Source organism: Marmota monax, unplaced genomic scaffold (assembly GCF_021218885.2).
Source record: "Marmota monax isolate L192 unplaced genomic scaffold, Marmota_monax_Labrador192_F-V1.1 WCK01_AAM20220418_F8-fsc00236, whole genome shotgun sequence".
In the NCBI taxonomy this organism is placed as follows: Eukaryota; Metazoa; Chordata; class Mammalia; order Rodentia; family Sciuridae; genus Marmota; species Marmota monax.
Genome location: NW_026693806.1, coordinates 1947832 through 1965569, shown reverse-complemented (window position 1 = coordinate 1965569; position 17738 = coordinate 1947832).

Sequence of the window (17738 nt, the reverse complement as noted above, 5' to 3'; positions counted from 1 at the left end):
TTTCTGATCTCCCAAATTGAGAGACATTAAACTTGTGTTGTCTAAAGTGAATAAGTGTGTAATAGTTTGTTACGCAGCAATAGGAAAGGGATGGAGTGTCCTATGATAACCCTAAGTCGCCATGCCTGAAAACACACCATCTTCTTCCCCAAATCCGGCCCTCCACCCCCAGCTGATGATGGGCTTTCCTTCACCATCTCCTTGCTGGGGAAATCTGAATCTTCTCTGATTTTTCCCTGTCTCTTGCGCTTTTTGTCAAGAGTGCCAGATTCTGTTCATTTTACACCTGGGGTGTTTTGCAAATCTACTGCCTTTCTTTGTGACCGTGCCTCTTCCCCTAGTAGCTAGAGCGCTGCCTGGTGGAGAGTGAGTTCTCATTCAGTGTTTGTTGAGGGACTGTGCATTGCTACTCCCCTTTTCTGAATCCTTTAAAATATTCTTTCCATTGTGACTGATTTTCATGATGACATCTCCAAGGGCAGGACTGTCTTTTCCAGCATTCTATACAGGTCTAGAACCCAAACATGGTGAACTAATACCTGGTCTTACTCCTTGCCACTGCCCAATTATCAAAAAATGTCAGGCCTGGTGATGAACACCAGGTAAGGGATGAGACAGGACTGAGTTCATGACCATGCTCTCTACCTAGCTGTGTAATTTTTTTCTGGCAAAATGCTAACCTTTCAATTCACAGTTTCCTCAACTCTAAGAAGGGGATAATAATAGGACTCGCTTTTTGGATTGTTGTGAGGACTTCCCTGGGGTCTAGCCCAGGATATCAAAGAGAGAAGCTATGAGGTTCTATCCTTACTTCCCTGTAAACAGGGGACACCTATGTTACAGTCTCTTGATCAGCCGGAGTCCCAAGTGTGGGTTGCATGTGCATGTGTCAGGCGGAAGGGACATTGTCAGAAAGGAAGGGCAAAGAACGGGAATTGGGAAGGCAGCGAGGCAGGAGTTTTGCATTCAACAATGGAGTAGGATTTGGAAACACTTGCCTTGTGTAGCCCTCAGCTGCCTGCGAAATTCATCTGAATCTTGTTCCGTTGGCCTATGGGGTATTTTCAAATACAAATTAGGTTGGCCAGAATTCCTTTTCTGCACCAACTCTCCTGGGTGCAACTTAGAGGTTATTAAGATGCCTAATAAAAGGAGAGAGCACATTTAATAACATTACCATCAGCTCCATGGAGCTGAGCTACGTGGGCCCACAGTGCCCCAGAGCCCGAAGCCTCCCCCACTGGTGCACTTGCTTAGAAGAGGCCCTATAATTATCCACACTTAAAAAGCACCATTAAATCCATTGAGGCAGTCATGTCCCATTTGCAGGGCCTTTTTACCCACATTACTCCAGAGACCCCGGGCCTGGATCCTTTTGGTGGGAAGAAAAGAGGGCACTGGATGGAGGTTCTTGGGCTAATGTGTTGGCTGGTTAAATTCACAAAATGGCAGGTCTGCCACGTGTCCTTGTCTCCCCGCAGGTGCTCTTCCTCCTTTTATTTCACGTATTTATGTAGTGAATGCTTCTCAAGCACTTGCCAAGTGTAGCCCTGTGCCACTCTCCTGCAGGGTCCTGCTTCTTCCATACAATCACTTCTTTAGTAGATCGGGGTTCTCGGCTAGCAGAGCGCAAGGAGAGGTGTGGCAAGGTCTGGAGATGGTTTTGGTTTGCACAACTGGGGTGTGGCGGGCTTCTAGCATCTAGTGGGTGGAGCCAACCAGGCCTCTGAACACCCTGCAGCACATAGGCCCTCACAACAGAGAATGGCCTGGCCTGAAAGTCAATAGTGCTGAGGTTAAGCAACCCAGCAGTAGATGCTGTCCTTTCCCCTCACTTACGGATGAGGAGTCTGAGGCCCAGAGAGGTTGTGAGGCTTATCTGGTGGCCGGTGTCTCATAGCTGCTCAGTGGGAATTTATCAGAGCCTGAACTCTTATAGCTTTGCCTCCTGGCATCTCCCTCTGTACCCATCCTTTGTAGCTGAGCTCCCTTTCTGTCCCTGTAATGTCAAGTGAGACCATCTAGAACCATCCCAGCCCAGCTGTCAGCCTTCAGGAGGCAGTCACCATTGATGATGTTTAGGTGTAATATAATGTTTACTTTGGTGGGAGTTATTTCCTATAAAAAAGATTACTTTGAGGAATATAACATTATCACATATTTGAATGAATCAGGAGCCTATGCAAGAGTGTCTACCTTTAGCTTTAGTCTGTGTGCAGTGAGAACAAAGTGTTTTTTTCCAAGCATCTAATGTCTACTTACAGTTTCAAAGACATTTCATTTTAAACAGATAGTCTCCAGTGGTTTAAGAGGTGGTGATCTGGGGGAGGAACATCTGGTGGCCTGGAGCAGAGAATGTGCAGGGTATTGGGAATGAGAGCCATCATTGTGGCCCTGCTCAGCCTCAGGGCCTTTGCATAGCTGGTCCATTTCTCAGGAACACTCTTCCTTCTTCTCTTCTGGTTCTTTCCTTTTCCTCTTCCTGCATTTCTCACCATAAAAATCATTTCCTGTTGGAAGGATTCTCCAAGATCTTGGCTAGGCATCTTCTGTATGCTCCTTGATTCTCTAAATCTTTTATACCACTTGTGTCGAAAAGGAATATAATGAACTGAATGTATAATTTTAAATATTTCGTAGTCACATTATTAAAAAATTAAATAAGTGACAGGTGAAATTATTTTTAATAATATTTTATTTAACCCAGTATATCCATATTAATATAACAGTTTAATATAAAATGGATACAAAAAGTGAGAGAGATTTTTCATTTTTTGAATGTAGCCTTTGAAATCTGGTGTGTCTTTTACATTTACAACTCATCTCAATGTAGATGCTGAGTTTGGGGTGGTTAAAGTGAAATATACCAAAGAACAAAGCTACATTTATAAATTATTTTATAAATGATTGATCAATTATCTTATACCATTTTATTTTTTAAATATAAATGAATAAAAATTAAATTAAAATTCAGTTCTTCGGTTTTGGAAGCCACATTTAAAGTGCTTAATAGCCACATGTTCTAGATTGTTTCAAGTTACATTAAGTTGAAATTGCCTATTAATTTGTTTTTTACTCCCACTAGATCACAACATCATTGAGATCAAGGTTGCTTCCTTGTTCACTCTATTTGCCAGTGTCTTGCACAGATTTTGGCATACAGAAGGCACTCAATACATGCTGGTTGGCTGACTTGAAGCAATACTTTTAATCCTGGCTTTGCTATTGACTTATTGTATAACCTTGATAATTTGGGTTCTCTAATAAAATGAGACATTTGGACACTTTGAAGTTTGCTCTCTACTGGGTGGTAAGAAATATCAGGTGATTGAAGGGATTTGTAACCAGATGGGTATAAGGAAAGCAGAGGTCAGCACAACTGTCCTTTATTTTTTAATTTTTAATTTTTATTTTTTTAACTGAGAACTTCTCAGAGCCTTGCACATTTTGGTGTACTGTGACCTGGTGGGAGGAGAATCCCAGGTGTCCTGTCCTCCCAGTGTATGTGACAGTGCAAACTTTCTTCTCAGAGCATCTTTGGGCTGGTACTCTCTGCGACACAATCCAGGAAAGGCCAGGTGGCTCTTGGCTTTTTCAGGTGAGATGCTCCTTAGACTTAGGGATTCAGACTCAAGGACTGGTGACAGTGAACATCGATTTCCTGTGTTAGTTTTAGCAGATCCACCCCTCAACACAAAAAGGAGTACCAGAGCAACTGTCTGCCACCAAGTGACTTTATTCATAACAGGTTGCTTCCAGATTAGAAAGTAGCATTTCTTCAAATAATGGCTCATTTTCAGAGGGGTAGTGAGAATAGTCTCCATCTGTATCTTCCTTCTCTCTTACTTGAACAGGTGCACAATGAGAATATGTGGTTCACTTTTTCATGAATGGTCACCCCAGAGTTTGAAGTGGAAAGGTAACACCTAGCTTACGTTAGGGATGAAATAATAGATTGAGTTATATAAATTTGCTGATACTCAACCACTCCTGATATACAAAAATGACAATTTCATATAGTTCACCTTACTAGATATAATGAATATCTCTACTCTCATTCTAGTTAGTGGGAACCTAAAGCAGAATGACCTTCCCAGAGAAGAACAATTTCAAAGTACATAAAAGTTTTAAGGGGCTGGGGTTGTGGCTCAGTGGTAGAGTGCTCACCTAGCACTCATGAGGCACTGGGTTCGAGCCTCAGCACCACATAAAAAAATGTAATAAAGATATTGTGCCCACCTCAAACTAAAAAATAAATTAAAAAACCATGGAGGGAAGATGTCTCTTTAAAAAAAATAAAAGTTTTAAATGTGCCTCTCATTGACCCTGCGATTCCACATCCAGGAATTAGGTATCCTAAATTGTAAAGAATAAATACATACACAAAGATGTATATACAGGGATATCTGTGGCAGTGTTGCTTATGATAGTAAAAATTGGAGGCCATTTCAGCTTCTAAATAATTAATATTAACATATCTAGGAACTAAGATATTATGATAATGTTAAAATGATGATTTATATCTGCATTTATTGTTATAGAAGGATGTCTAAGGCATATTTTTAAGGAAAAAAATAAATTCCAACCTTAGCATGTATAATATAATCTCATTAAAATAAATCTTCACATGTAAATAAATATGCATGTATAGAAATATATCTAAGATGATATATATAAGTTTATTAATGGAAATTTTTCTAGGATAAGTACAAAAATGATTACTTTCCATAAAGGATACTACTTAAACTGTCCTGCATAGATTATGGCGTGACATATAATAGAGGTTATCTATTGGTTTTAGTCAGCTTTTTCACCGCTGCATCTAAAAGACCTGACCAGCACAATTATAGAAGAGGAAAAGTTTATTTGAGGGCTCACGGTTTCAGAGGAGGTTTTATTGAGGGCTCACGGTTTGAATCCATAGACAACAAGTTCCTCAGGGCTCGAGGCGAGACAGAATATCATGGCAGAAGAGTGTGGCAGAAGGAAAGCAGCTCACATGATGATCAGGGAGCAGAGAGAGGGGGAGATATTTCCACTTGCCAAATACAAATATATACCTCAGAACCACCCTCAGCCTCACCCTATCTGCCTTCAATCACCACTCAATTAATCCTATCAGGTGATTAATTGACTGATTGGGTTAAGGCTTTCATAACCCAATAACTTCTCCTCTAAATCTTCTTTCATTATTTCACACTTGAGCTTTTGGGGGACACCTTTCATCTAAACCATGACACTATTGTAGAAAATTTCTAGACTTTTGACCCAATCAAGTCAGGTTGTTGAGAAATGGAGACAAGTTTGTTTGTTTGTCTTAACTCTGGCCTTTTGGCTCATGTTCTCTGTGGGTTTGATTTATGAAGATCCTGAGTTGACTTTATAATCTTGGAAGGAACTCTATGTTACTCTACTACCTAATATTTTCCTTAAATACCATATATTCAAGTCAATTTTCAGGGTGCTGCTCTATATATCATTTCCATTTACTGGATGGCTGATAAATGGCTGTGTCCACATCTCTTTTTATATTCTCTATGAGGAAGGAATAATTCCATAATTTTTCTGATGAGAAGACTGAACCTCAGCAGGACAAATAGCACCAGGTCCCACTGATGGTGAGGGCAAACTTAGACTGATATTCTTGCCATCGTACCATATTTTTTTTCTTTGAATTGTCCTAAATAACTCTTCACCTCTGATTCCCACATCTGAATCCTCTGGGATGCCTCCAACTCTTCAACCAGGTATGAAGAAGCCAAAAGAACTGGGTTGCCATTAAGAACAAGCTGTGAGGGCAGATTTCAAGGTGGAAACCTACTCTGTCACTTCTTCATTATGTAACTTGAGCAAGTTAATTAACTTTTCTATGCCTCAGTCTTTCTTTCTGTTCACTGGGGGCAGTTAGTGATAGACCAAACCATATGCTCGTATGACTGATGGAGAACATTCAGGAAAAGTCGCACAGCTCAGTATTTGGTTCATCCTGGGTGGTGGATCAGTGCAAGGCCCTGTGGACATTCTCTTTATTATTATCCTCACAACGACTTCATATAAGAGGGAAGAGTTAACGTACCTTAGCTAAGGTCACAGAGCTGACAGATGAAGGAGTGGCTGTTTTACCATCTTCCCGATGAGCAGAGGGCACTTATGGGGTGGTCTGGGTAGAAAAGACAGGAGAAGGGGCTTAGGGCAGCAGTGATATTTCTCCTTGTGCTGTGTGCAGTAGGTAAACGAGATGAAAAGGCAACTGATCCAACCCAGCCCCAAACCACAAATGTCAACAGATATTTTATAGCAGGGAAGGTGCCAACGAACATGTCACATGCTCTTTTGAAAATAAATGAAGCCACATAGGGCCTCTAAAGAAAAAAAATAAGATCTGGGCTATTTATGGATCTCCTCTGGCTCTGGTTTATGGTGTTCCAAATGCGGCGGCAGGAACAGGCACCATAGGAGGAGTGTCACAATGTGGTTGAGAGGTCATCTAATTGCATCTCACTGGGCAAGTCATTGAGGGCCTCTCTGCCTACCTCATCATTACTGGAAGGGGTAATAAAACTCCTGCTCCTGGGTTTGTTAGGAAGATTCGAGGATCCAAGTCCTGGTTTTGTTCCTGTTTTCAACTGAAGCTCAAAACTGCTTGAATTCCATTCTAATTTGCTTCTATTTTCAGACAAGAATGAGATCCACCTTTTCAGATTTGGTTTACACCTGTCAGCCTTTTAAATAAAATAAATGTGGTGGTCAGTTCCCCCAAAACTTTCGATGCCTGCATCTTTTTGGAAGCTAGGCGGAGGTGCTACATGGAATCAGAGTTGCAAGGTTCCTTGGAGATCATCTAGTGATCTTACACCACGGGTTTTCAACACCACCCCCCCTTCCCCCCCGCCCCCGCCATAGTAGAGCTTATTTTGCAGAGGAAATTTAATGTTGAACCTGAAAATATAAAATATAAAAAGGAATTGCTTCAGTTGAAACAAGAGTGTCTTTGACATTTGCCTTACCCAGAGGTTATCTCTGTGGTCCTGTATAGAATTAATTACTCTGGACACATCATTTAAAAGTGTGCATTTAAGGTCTTGTGGGCATAGACTCCATGCTGGATGGAGAAAACAGATGCCTGGGCTCCACCCTGAAATGGTTACGTCAGTGTCTGGATTTTCAATGAGATCCCTAGGTGATGCTGACTCCCCAAAATTTGAGAACCAGTGATCTCTTCCAATGCTTTCCTTTTTATAGGGGAAACTGATACCCAGAGTACAGAGACTACTATTCTGTGGTCTCATGGGTAGTTAGTGATGGGGCCAAGCCTTACATGCAGGGATCTTGGCCTTACCTCTAGCTTTGGCTCCCTGGTTGCAAGCAACAGAAATAGTGGCTAAGCTAAGCCGAAGAGGGCAACTCCATGGTCCATCAAATGGAAGAAAAAGCACAAGAGCCAGAAGTTAGGGCAGCCCTATTGGAGTAGGAGATAGGAACCAGCAGAATCTCTTCAAGGGACCTCTTCCAGGATAAGCTGGAGTCCGCCATTTTTTAGCCCTTGTGGCATTTTATTAATAGTCAAAATCTTGGGAGAGAAATTTGATTGGCTCAGCTTGGACAAAGAACTCTTCTTGGCCTGGGACCATAGAGAACCATCGGCCAAAAGGCCCATGAAGACCTCAAGCAAGGGGTGTGGAAGGATCAAGGTGATGTTACCAGTACAAACAGGAAAAAGGCATCAGGAGGCCAAATACTTTAGATGCCCATGAACTCTGCCACCTTTTCCACCACACCTTGCTGTCTTGCTGATATGGTCAATCCTTCACAGGGGGAAAGAAAAAAGGCCAATTGAAATGAAGGGGTTAAGGTAATTCTGTGACTTAACTATCAACAAAATGACATTTTAACAGCCTTTTTAGCATAGCCTGGCTGGGTTGAGACCTTCCTTGCAAAATGCCTTAATCCTTGGCCTCTAAATAGAGAGTTATTTTCAATTTCTCCAGTTCCTAATGTTTTAAATGGAACTACTGTTCCCCTTAGAGCACCCAGTGACTGGCTGGAGACCTTTATTGATATATATATAAATTACCCCAATCCCCTCTGCTGCCTACAGATCCAATCATATTGAACTAATGCGCATATAAATAAAAACCTGGAAGTGTGGTTTATGGCAATAAGTAGTGCAGCCGAAGTTTATACCATTCTGCAAAGACACCTTGATACATTGCCAATAATCTTTATAATGTGCTTAAAGAGGCACTGTGTCAGCTCCAGCCAGAGCACTCTGGGACCTGAATGGGAAATCTTATTCCCAACCTAATTGACCAAGAGAAGAATCTGTCCTGCCAGAAGGAGGCCCATCCCATGCCACACAGGGCCAAGAGGCTAGAAATCTCTTCCCAAAGTCACTGGCCAGAGGTAGGCTGGTCTGGAAAATGTAGGAGTTGGGCTAGGAGTTCTCAAGTCCCCCTTTGCAATCCCATGTTCTTTATTCAGATGTATTCCTTCTAGCTGGAAATCTCTCCTGTGCCCCTCTTAATGAACTTATCACTTCCAACTTACTCTCATATCCATTTATATATGTGTACCAATTCCCTCTTAGTTTGTGTGTGCCTGGGATGGATTCATTTCTGAATTTTCCAAACTCCTGCTGTGACTTTCATAACAGGTCCTCAGTGGTCACTGTTTGCACGAATGAAAGAATGAAAAAAGGTGTGGCTTTTGGTCACAGCAAGAGATGCCAGCCTTCAATCAGAACTTGTGGGATAAATATGGAAAAGGCCTGGGAGCTTGAGGAAGAAGGGCATGGAGCACAGGGATGGGGAGATCAGGGTGGTAGTAACAATTGGGGGATTAGATGGAAGTGAGGGGAGTGAATCTTTCTGTTCATGGATATTCAGCCCAAGTAAAGCCCTGATGCTAAGCTCAGGAAACAGATGCAAAATAAGCAAAATTCATCTTTCTCATTTAGTGTTATCAAAAACAGCCAAGTGGAGTTTGGGGGGAAAATATTAGAATTTGTACTTACATGTATTTCTAATTTTTAAAGTTTAATGTGTATGCAATATGTTAGCATTGTGATATATGCACATTCAATTTAAAAATAAATGCATAAAGATAATTATATATCAGACTGTATGACATCGATTTCTTTTTAAATGAATGGACTGAGTATTCAATCAAAAGTTTACAGACTGGTGCTTTAGAGCTTCAAACCAATGCCAAGCCAGAGGCTTCCAACAGCCTTCCAACCTTGAAGTGATGTTAATTCCATTCATTATTCAGGGAAAAATAACAAGTGGCATTTGGTTTCTCCTGATTTATATGCTGTTTTCAGATTCCTGCTGAAGTTCAGTGTATTACAGTAATCAAGTGCCTGGCCTTGGGGTTACTGAGCTCTTGTTTCTATCTCGGGCTCTGTCATCTACTAGATTTTGGTCAAGTCAACCTCTACCTCTCTGGGCCTCAATATCCTCATCTGTAAAATGGGATCTACATTAATACTTACTCCATACATAGGACAATACTTACAAATCCATCAGTCAAATGCCTGTCACATAATTGATGTCCATATATTGTAGCTACAAAAAGGAATTCAGGAATGTCAATCAGGTTGTGATCATCTCTCCATTCATGACCACAGCAAACCTCACTAATGGATCATGGCCCTTTTTCTTTCGAGAGCAAGGTTATATCTCTGAATTAGGTTCAATAACAAAACTTTTTTCCTGGGGACAGCTGCAATCTCGGAAAAGCATTTGCTGCAAAGCTGATAATGTGCAGAAACAACGCTGTGGACCTCCCCAACAGCAGGAGAGATCCCAGTGAGACTTGAAGAGCTTTTCCTATTTAGGATCCCAGTGCGATGTTATCAAGAAGGCCTTTGAAAACTTTTCTCTGGGGATTTTTGGGGCTATGGCAACAACAATGAGGATAATGCTTCACATTTTGAACAGTGCTTTTTAGTTTTCAAAGCACTTTCATGCACATTTTCTAACTTCATCTTCATAGCAACCCTGCCTGGCAAAGCAGAGCAGGCATTAGAATCAGAAAAATAGCATTTTTTTCCCCTTAAAATGAAAAGAACCCTAAACATTCTGTCCAACCTCTTCAATTTATAGACAAAGAAATTGAGACCTGAAATGGTCTCAATTATTCCATTGTTCCTGGTGACTTGTTCCTGGAAAGATACTAGAAACCAAGTTACTCATATTTGACTTCTTGATCTCTCTCACCCAATGTGCCTAGCACATGCTTAATGAAGAGTAACTTGAAAAGGGAATAAATGAATGTAATTTCTTAGTGGCCAAACCCAAACCACCAGAAACTTCTTTCTGTAATGAGAAAAAGTATCCTTTGGATATGAATTATTACCTTAAGACTCATGTGTTGAAGGCTTGGTCCTCAATGTAGCAATCAATGTTCAGAGATGGAGATTTTGGAAAGTTGGATCATGAGGACTCTGACCTTATCAATGAATTAATTCATTGAAGGATTCATATTTGATGGCATTATTAAAACTAGAAACTGTAGGTAGAGGGGCCTAGTTGGAGGAAGTAGGTTACTGAGGGCATGCCCTGGAAGGGTAAATCGTGTCCCAAGCCCTTTCCTCACTCTCTCTGCTTCCAAGCCACCATGAGGAAAGCAGCTCTGTTCCACCGGCTCTCCCCATCAGGGTGCTCTGCCTTACCTTTGGCCCATCGCAATGGATCCATTTGACCATGGACCAAAAATATGAGTCAAAATAAATAAGTCTTTCCTCCTTTAAGTTGTTTTCTCCCCTACGTATTTTTCTTAGTAATGAAATCTAACACAGGGAAGAAACTTTCCCCAGAAGCCCTCTGTAACTATTAATTTTCATTGCCTACATTTTCACCTAGGAGTCCCAGCAGTTCCAAATATGAGAAATGGTCCAGCACAGGTCTTGGCTGGATTGGAAACTGTGACCTGAGATCTTGGGGAAGGAAACACCACTCATTTGGGGGAAAAGTGCAGGTGGGAAGACATAAAACTCCATGGTGTTTGACTTGGGGATGGAGAAGGACCATGTGATGATTTTGAAATACTAGGCTCTTGAGGATTTTAGAGGTATGTAAGATTGAAGCTTGCTCCATCTGGAGTTGTGGCAGTGTCTGGGCTCTCCTCTTTGAGGGGCTTCCCTCCCCAACCATCTTGAATGTTTTCGCAAGTTCTCTTTGTGGGGCAGAGGGTAGTGAACTTGCACAACTGATCTTGTAAGAAAGTCTAATTGGGGTTGGTTCTATGATATCAGAGGAGCACATGGAAATAACAAGGGTCTGATTTCTTGGTGTTTGTGGAGGCAGTGTGAATATTTTTCTGGGGGATAATGTGAATGAGTTTCTCCCTTTGATATTGAATGCTTATGCTCTCTTAGGTACTCCTGGAAAGTACAGAATTTAAAGGATGTCAGAAAACAATATTTTGGAGATAAGGCAAGACATCTGCAAATGAGATGATTAAATGAGAATTCATAGATTCACCTGGAGTTGAATGGGTCATATTTATAGGTTTAGGAGTCCAGAGGAGGAATCACGGTAACCTATGGTATGGAACCTGAACTGGAAATAGAAGAATGATATTTATATTTAACTACACATTTAGCACTATTCTTAGTAAAACACATATAAATTCATTAAAGTATCATAGTAGGCTTATGAAATAGATACTAGGATCAATGTTTTGTAAGTAAGGAAATCAAGAGAAAGAGATTAAGCAACATGCTAAAAGTAGAGGTGGGATTTAAAACCAGCCAACCCAGTGTCCACAATCCTAGTCAGAATGCAATGCAAACTCTCTGGGTATATGGGATTTGGAGGGCAGAGTACAGGGGTGAGATATGGGCAACATATGAGGAAAGGGTTGCTATTGACAATGTGTCTTATTCTGTGTGTGCTGCTATAACAAAATGCCAAAGACTGGGTAATTTGTAAATAATATAAATTGATTTTCTCAAAGTTCTGAGGGTGGGAAGTCTGAGATCAGGGCACCAACAGGTTCAATTTTCTGGTGAGGGACACTCTGCATTCAAGTTGGCACCTTGTTGCCATATCCTCTAGGAGGAGAGGAATGCTGTGCCCTCATGTGGTGAAAGGCAAAGGAACATGTGAATCAAACCCTGCATGGAGCCTCTTCTTATAAGGGTCTTAATCCCACTCATGAGGAAGGAGCCCTCATGGCCCAATATCTCCCAAAGGCCCACTGTCTCATTGCACTAAATTTCAACACTACCAAGTGTCAAATGCTACTAAATCTTCAATACCCCAAAGTTTTGAGGGGACACATTCTAATCACAGAACCAGGGTACAGTCTATTCAGGGGAACTAGCTAGGTGGAGTGCAGAGATTCAGCCTTGGAATATCAACATGGAGATATGAAATAGGCAATGGGTTACCGTCTACATGGATAGTTTTAGGTTAGGTGGTTTAAGTTTAAATCTACAAAATTCTTTGTTATTCCTTTCTTGAAGAGGTGAAGCTTGATCCCATCCTTCTTCAGCATAAGTTGGATTTGCTTCTAACAGTGTAGCAGAACTGGTGGTATTTGACTGTCACCCAAACTAGGAGGCCACTGGTGTAGTAAAAGCATTGTGGTGCTCTCTCTCTCTCTCTCATCTCTCTCTCTCAGAGAAATCTGCTACTATGTTATGAGGACCCTCCAGAAACCCTGCAGGGGTGAGGAACCACCACCAATGGCTGTGTGAGAGAGCCATTCTGGGGGCAGGTGGTCCACCTCAGTCAGACCCTCTGTTGACCAACTATAGACTGGCTGACAACTTGTCTGCAACCTTCTTTCAATTAAGCTTCTTCATTAAAGATGTTTCTTAATTCAAGGATTTTCTTAAGTTTTGAAATTTAAGGGTTCTTACTCAAAGGAACAAAAAGACAAAGCTCTTTTGTTTTTTTATGCCGCCATGTTTGGGGGTGATGTGCTTTATCCCAGTAACTAATACTGCCCTCACTGTGACCTTGAGCAGTGTGCCTAACATGGAGTCCCTGATTAATAAATGTGTCCTAAATCGAATGGATACTAGGAGCTGCTCTGGAGTGCTTTGGGCAGGTGAACAGCTTGACAATAGTAACTTTTAGAAGGGTTGATTCGGAGTGAATTGTGGGTCTCGGAGGGGATGTAGGGAGGCAATTTGGGCTATTGAAATGGCTCAGTGGTATGAAAGTTTGGTTCAGGCATAGATATTGGGTGGAGAGGAAGAATACAGCACTGTAAGTTCCATGAGAGGCTAGCTCCTTTTTTCTTTCTTTACCACAAAGGCCTTAGATTCTTCTATGCCACAGTACTTGGCATGTAGTAGGCATTCAAGGATACTGACTGAATGAATAAGTGCATAAATGGTGAATGCATGAGAAGGTGAGTGAGTGAATAAAAAAGATAAGAAATGTGTTGCCCCCAAAACCTTAGCCTTTATTTTTGTTTAGAAATGAAAACCCTCCAAAGATGGAGTAGTAATATCTAGAGTAGATTTCAGTTACCTTCAACTATTTTCAATTTCCGTGACCCCAATTGGAGCCAGCCTGTGTTCGGAGCTCAGTTCTGTTCTAAAGCTGATTTAAAAACTTTCCTTTTCTTTTCACATTATTCATGCCACAAACATTTATTGAGCATCTATAATATGCTTGGCATTGTGATGGGCCCTGGGGGGAGAAGATGAGTGAGGCATGATCCTGCCGTGCTTCAGTATTTCTCTCTCTGCTTTTATCTCCAGGCATCTCAGAAGTTTATTTTTGAAATAAAGATTCATTTTCTTAGTGGAATTCTTAAGTGGGGAGTGATGAGATGAATTCGGGCTTTTAGGAGCTGATTTTAGAACTTGTGGATGAGTTAGACTGTTTCCTGCTCACCCTTGCTGATATGCCCTATTAATATTCAAAAGCTGTCACTTTATTTTATCTTTGTTCTTTAGTAGACTAGACTGCTGGCTGAGAGAACCTGGTTTGTCTGGTTTAGTCTTGTCACATTGGGGGGTAGGACAAAAAGAGACATGGCTCAAGGTTGTTTATCTTTTCTTCAAATTTTAGGAAGTTTCTGCATATTTCTGTTGGCATCCCACTTTATTTAATTAACTTTTGTGTTTTTTTAAATTATTTTTCTTGTAAATAAAATTCAATGTTGCTAGGAAAAAATCCCAGACCTGAGCAAGGCCTATTGTTGAGGGGACAGTGACTCAGGAGGATGTGCAGCCTGGATTGGAGGAACACTTGGAAAAAGTTGTCCAGGAATGTGATTATGTAACAAGGGCTCTGCTCTTAGAAGATATGTCCTTGTGCTTGTGGGAGAGATCAACGTGTTTGTGACATTCGTGATGTCTGCCTGTGAGCAGGGCTCAGGGACTGACCACTGAGAGGCTGGGTCTCAGCTGAGGTGTTCAAGGTGAAGAACCAGATGTAGACAGGTGAGGGAATTTTCATTTCCCTTGCCTAATCTTTTCTTCTCTTTTTTCACATTTGCTCTCTCATCTTGGCCTTCTTTCCGCTTTCTCCAATTTTCTTTCCTGTTTTTTCTCATGCCCATTTGTCTTTCTTTCCTTCTCTCCTTGCCTCCACAGGTCTCTCTTTCAGTCCTTATGAAGGGCACCTCCCCTCTCTGCTGGTCCTGGACAGCCCTGGAGCCCCTAGTGCTTAGGGTGAGGGAGGCTGTGGCTTTATAGCTCTCTAGGATTCACTGGCCTCTGATTCTTCTAGGCTTCTGGGCAGGCTGGCAAAAGCACTAAAGAGACTGGAAGATTTTCAGGGTCGTAGCCAAGTACATGGTCAGGACAGAGCTCTCAGACTAAAGAGGCCATGCAGGCACATGACCCTTCACCATTCATGGTCTCCCACGATGCCTTTCTTGGCTCATCTCATCAGAATTAAATTCAGTCAAAAATTTAAAAACACAGGCCAGGCAGGGTGGTGCACACCTGCAATCCCTGAGGCTTGTGAGGCTGAGACAGGAGGATCTCAAGTTCAAAGCCAACCTTAGCAAAAACGAGGTGCTAAGCCACTCAAGTGAGACCGTCTCTAAATAAAATCCAAAAGAGGGCTGGGGATGTGGCTCAGTGGTGGAGTGCCCCTGAATTCAATCCCTGGTACCCTCCCACCTCCAAATTTAAAAAATACAAATGTTTTTAAATGTTCACACTTTGGACTCCTAACGATGAGCTAAGTCTCATTTGAATTTGCCTTCTGTTTTAAGTCAAGGCGGGCATGCTCAGAGCTGCTTCCTCTGGCAGAGCAGACTCAACTATTATCATAATGCTGTCTCCCTTTTTTTCCCTTCTCCCCACTTGAAAACCATATTCTACTCTTAAATATTTAGTTTTCTTTTATTCACTCTTTCAGGTTACTATATTGGTACAAAGGGAGGGGTGAGGCCGTCTTTTTCTTATCCCAGTTGATATTCATCTGTCTGCCTAAAACGATTTTTTTTCCTCTTTTTTTTTTGTCATTTACCACCATTTTGGCTGGTGGGTGTGGGGTGTGTGTGCGTGTGTGTTTTTACCCTCTAAGCACATTGAATGTCTTTAGCTTGCACATTAGACAGGAGACTGATAGGATAATGAAGATGGAATGTTAAATGCCATCTATGTAAATCAGCTCCATCAATGGGTACAAGATTCAGCTACTTTAGGTTTTTTTCTTTTTGACATACATTTTTATTTTTTTTTAAAAGAGACCTATCTTGGATTATTATTAACCTACTTTAGAAGAATCTTTGCATTACCAGACACATTACTATTTTGCATAAAGTCATATTAAATTTTGGTATGATGTACAACATGGTTTCCCCTAAATGCTGCTTTAAAAAAAAGAAAAAAGAAAAAACCTCCAGTATTTTCTTTTGTATCTTTGGTGGAGGATTGGTTTCTGATATTCAGAGATAGTCAGAGCCCAACTGGGAACTGAGAAGGATGAAATGAGGATCTTTGTGTGCTTTCTCCTGGCAGGGGAATGGAACTGATGTTTCCCCCACCTATTTGAGGTCTGGACATCAGCAGGGTAGATTGTGAGCATGCCTATGTTTTGAGGAGATGAAGGAAACCTGCAGATCCTCTTTGGGTTCTAGAATAAAGCCAGTGGGAGCCTGAGTTGTGGCAGGATTGGATTCAAATAAGGACACAGAGTAGTTATCCTCCTGTGGTTCCAAGTGATAGGATGCAACTGAAGTCTGATGTGCAGGATGCAGGTAGATCCCAGCCTGCCTGGAACAGAGCTCAAGAGATGACAGGTTTCCCTCTTCGGTACCCTCCCATCCATCCCTCACTCCTTCCCATCTCTTTGTATTTGTCTCTCAGTAATTTTCTCTTCCTTTTCCCTTCTCTCCCATTTCTCTCTCTCATCCATTTTTACCTCCCTCTCGACCTCATTTGTGTCCCTCATGACTCTCTTCTGGTATCTCTCCTCACCTCTGCTCCATTTTTCCTTTATACACCTTTCTCTCTATCTTCTCTCCCACTTCTCTCTCTCTCTCTCTCTCTCTCTCTCTCTCTCTCTCTCTCTCTCTCATTGATTCTGTCTCTTCCATATCTCTGCTTTTCCACTTCTCTCTCTCTCATCTTCTCATCAGTCTCTCTCACATTTCCTTCTCTCTCTCTCCTCCAACTCATCTTCCCTCTGTTATCTCTCTCTCTCTCTCTCTCTCTCTCTCTCTCTCTCTCTCTCTCTCTCTCTCTCCTGGCTTATCTTTTCCCACTTCTTGCCCTTCTCACACAGATCTATATATCAGAGAAATTTTTAATTGAATTGGCTTGGGTTATATACCCACTTCTTGAGATTAATTCACTTACTCCAGCAAAATAAGAAGCTGTCTCACTTACTTGGGTTAAATGCCCACTCATGTGACCAGGGAGGCAGGGATGAGGGTGAGGAATTAGGATTGGCAGCCCCACTACATGCATTTAGAGCAGAGAAGAAGCCATTCCCTAAGTACTCCAGAGTGTTATAACAAAAGAAAAAGGAATAATCTCTAGGTGGACAGAAGCTGCAGGTGTCTACTCCCACTATCCAGACAGGGGTATGGGAAGAAGAAAACCACCTCTGTACCACTAACTAGCTCTGGCCATAGGGGGAACATTGAAATGGGTACATTTCCTACTGGTGGATGTAGGGCGGGGGGCTTTTCTCTTTTAGTCTTAAAGATCCTTTTAGTTGGTTGAAAAAGACCCATTTTAAATTTTTTTTCAGTCCCATTTCCACCTCTCACTAATGTCTTCCACCTTGCTATGAGGGAGATGTATCTGTTTTAGTCAGCTTTTTCACTGCTTTGATCAAAATATCTTACCAGAACAATTGTGGGGGAGGATAAGTTTACTTGAGGGCTCACGGTTTCAGAGATCTTAGTCCATAGTAGGCTGACTCCATTCCTCGGGGCTCCTGGTGAGGCTGTACATCATGGTGGAAGAGTATGTTGGAGGGAAGCAGCTCACATGGTGATCAGCAAGCAGAGAGAGAGAGAGAGAGAGAGAGAGAGGTCTCTACTTGCCAGATATAAATATGTACCCCCAAACCATGACCCAATTCTCACCTCCTGCAGCCAACCCTACCACTCCAGGTACCACTCAGGTAATGCCTATCAAGGGATTAATTCACTGATTGGGTTAAGACTCTCACAACCCAATCATTTCTCCTCTGGACCTTCTTGCTTTGTCTCACATGTGAACTTTTGGGAGACATCACATCTAAACCATAACAGTGTCCAATGAGCCAAAATAGTTTCATATCTTCCACATTCATTCTCTTTTC